Source organism: Pyxicephalus adspersus, chromosome 12, assembly GCF_032062135.1.
Source record: "Pyxicephalus adspersus chromosome 12, UCB_Pads_2.0, whole genome shotgun sequence".
In the NCBI taxonomy this organism is placed as follows: domain Eukaryota; kingdom Metazoa; phylum Chordata; class Amphibia; order Anura; family Pyxicephalidae; genus Pyxicephalus; species Pyxicephalus adspersus.
The window spans coordinates 5,677,556-5,681,090 of record NC_092869.1 but is presented as its reverse complement, the minus strand read 5'-3'; the positions used below and the strand labels follow the sequence as shown (position 1 = coordinate 5,681,090).

The 3,535-nt window shown below is 43.3% G+C and overlaps 1 protein-coding gene across 3 annotated transcripts in view; it reads right to left on the bottom strand.

Annotated features, from left to right (window-relative positions):
• Positions 1-3,535, bottom strand: part of LOC140341884 (death-associated protein kinase 2-like) — a 57,361-nt gene that overhangs the window by 51,514 nt on the left and 2,312 nt on the right. The window lies entirely within an intron of this gene.

Here is a 3,535-nt window from a genome sequence, read left to right as displayed (position 1 = left end):
CGCAGGGAGAACACCGAGGGGAGTGGCTATTACTCAGCTCTGCACACAGGGAGAGCGCCAAGGGGCGGGGCTATTACTCAGCTCTGCACGCAGGGAGAGCGCTGAGGGGAGGGGCTATTACTCAGCTCTGCACGCAGGGAGAGCGCCAAGGGGAGTGGCTATTAATCAGCTCTGCACGCAGGGAGAGAACCAAGGGGCGTGGCTATTGCTCAGCTCTGCCACTTGACTGGTAGAGCCAGAAACACGATTTGCAATAAAAGAAAATCGTATGGTATTGCATTTTGAATCAACAATCTGTCAATATAAATAACATGGGGACCCAAAACAGGTGAAAGATAACACTAATTGTGCTTTTAAGCCTCCCAATGAAACCTTGCATTTTGTAGGTGATTATCAGTGGAATGTGGACTTACTCCCTCTAACATTGTGGAATATTGTTGAACATGATACCGTGGTCTTTCAGATGTAAATGCCATGCCCTCAGGCTCAGTCTCTACTCCACCCTTTACATCTTCCTTTCCCAACCACCTCTCTTGTCTCTTAAACCAGTTTATTAAAGTCAGGGAGGTGACATTCCTGAGTTCCCACATGTTTTTGCTACATGTTGTGATGTGGAGTTCCCTCTCGCCTTAGGGAGGTTTACAGGTCACATCACATCAAGGAATGGAGAATGAAGATATGAAGTGGTCTGACCTCTGGGTCAGCACATAAATACCAAGGACCAGGTCAGCTATCTCACCCTCAGGTGCTACAAGCCTGGTATATCTTTACATCCATCCAATGCCTCCAATTTACCCCTTCTATCCCGAAGAAAGAAGACCATGTGAATTGGTGATACACCAAGAGAACTCTCCATCTAAAGTACAGTTGTCAAAATATCAGCCACCGTAACATATGTACAATAGTCTCTTCTACACAACAAGGCAAAGTTTTGTAGATGTGGCCATACATGACCTGCTCAAACTTTTTGAAAGACATTCTATTCAATGATTGGGATTTACCCATAGGAGATGTCTGGTGGGATCAGTCAGCCCTTGGCTTCCTATAGACTTCTTCCAACTGGGTTTTCAATTGTGAGTTTATCAGTATATGAAACCCACTTGAAGAAGGTCAACAGCAGGTCAAAACTCCTAAAAAATGGCCAAAATTTTGCATGATCTCAAAAGCAACTTAGACTGAAGCCATTAGAATTCCAAAACCCATTGGCATGGACCCATTATGGCTTGGATACTCCAGCAGTAAAATCTCTCTTCCGCCATTAGCTTCTTTTAGGTCTAAGGCAACTGGGTTTTTTCAAGAAGTTTATGGGGATGCCAAACTCACTTGAAGCAGGTCAGAAGGTCAATGGCAGGTCAAATGAACCTCAAAAGCATCTCAGACAAAACCCTATCAACACGGGCCCATTATGGCTTGGATACTCCAACAGTGAAACCTTCCTTCCGTAATCCATCAGCCATTGGCTTCCTATGCGTCTAGGTCAACTGGGTTTTTTATTTTTCAGAAGTTTATGGGTAGGAAAAAGGAAAAGGTCAGTGGCAGGTCAAATGCACCATTATATGGTTTTTGAATGAATTCAGAAGCATCTTAAACCAAAGCCACCACAAGAAGTCCTTTCTACACGGGCCCCTTATGGTTTGGATAGGCTAGCAGTGAAATCTCTTCCATATTCTGTGTCCCTGCTATTGTCGTGCTGACTGCTGGAAAGTTTTTGGCTATACATAACCCTAATACTTATCTGGGGTCACCTCCTTTTCCTTTTTGTTTCCTACTGATAACCCGACCAACCTGCCCCGTTTTTACTAGCCAAGCCCGAGCTTCTCTCCAATGGACAAATGCAAAAACCTAAGAAAATCCCATCGATGGTCATTTCACCTGCCACGTTATAGATATTTGTTGCTGCAGGCAGCCAAACAAAAAAAAAGTCAAAATTCAGTTCCTATTCTCAGAGAACGCCGGGCCCCTGATGACGCAATTGCTATGCAGGCCACGTGTCTAATTTTTAAAAAAAGACATTTTCTTGGCCTGCAGATTTTGGCCTCCAGTAAGATGCATTCCGGAGGCTTTTTTTTTTTCTTTATTTTGGGAGCGCAGAAGGATAAAAGGTTAGGAATTTTGCAGGAATCAGCCCATCCGCTTGTACAATAACAGATTTAAATTAGGCCAAAATTATTTCTTTTTGATAAAAATAAAAAAAGAAATACTTTTGCTCACTCGTTACATTATACATAAAATAATGAGTTCTCCCGACCCCCAAAAGTGGCAGATTGTGTACACAGGAAATGATCAGCTTGTTTTCTGGCAGGATCAATAGGTATTTTCTGTATAAAAAACTGCAGAAAGACTTTAGTGCCCCTTTAAGTGGGTCATGGCGGGGAGGGGCAGAAGCACTTATGTCAGGATGTCCTCATATCAAACATTGTTTTGACTTGAGAAATCCTGTTACTCATTCCACTCCAAAAAGTTTTTCATAATAGCCGATGACAGCGAGGGGGGCGGAACTAATTCCTGGACTACCCGAAAAATGCTGACACACCAAACAATCCAAAGGGCCACTCAGTCTGTATAGTTGGCCCTTTTGTTTTTTGTTTTTTTAAGTGGACCTGTCACAGATTAAATGATGCAATAAAACGTGAATAGAGAGATTCACCCGATCTGTTCCGGTGAACACCGGTATCCAACATTTTGCAGGTTCTGCAGCAGAGGTGAATACTTCTGACTTTTTTCTTATAGTGAGATAAATGCGTTATATGATGTGCAAGAAAAAGCATTTGGACGCCATTTGTGATTTGTGTGGCTCAGAGGAAACTACAGACAAATTTTACTGAAAATAATTATTACAACCCCCAAATCATGTACAGCGCTGCATAATATGTTGGCGCTATATAAATGCTGTTTATTAATAATAATAATAATCAGTATGCATTTATATAGCACCAACATAGTCCACAGCACTGTACAGAGCCCATAGTCACATTACTATACTGACCACCAGGAGTTTTCACAATCTAATGTCCCCGGCATAGTCCTGGTCCAATGTCCTTACCTTAGTTATGTTGTAATGTATTTAGAATAGTCAAAGTTCAATGTCCCTAACATAGTCCTGGTATAATTTCCCTAGTACAGTCCAGTGTCCCCAGCATAGTTCATTGTCCCCGGCACACAGTCCTGCTCCAATGTCCCCGGCACACAGTCCTGCTCCAATGTCCCCGGCACACAGTCCTGCTCCAATGTCCCCGGCACACAGTCCTGCTCCAATGTCCCCGGCATAGTCTAACCTCCTTAGCATAGTCCTTGTCTAATGTCACTAGCACAGTCACAGTCCAATGACCCCAGTGTAGTACAAGTCTAACGTCCCTAGAACAGTCCTTGTCCAATGTTCCTTGGCATGGTCTAATGTCCCCAGCATACTTCACTGTCCCTGGCCTTGTCACAGTCTAATGTCCCTAACAAAGTCCTGGTTCAATGTCCCTGGTATAACCTAAAGTACCCAGCATAGTCCCAGTCTAACCTCCTTACCATAGTACTTGTCTAATGT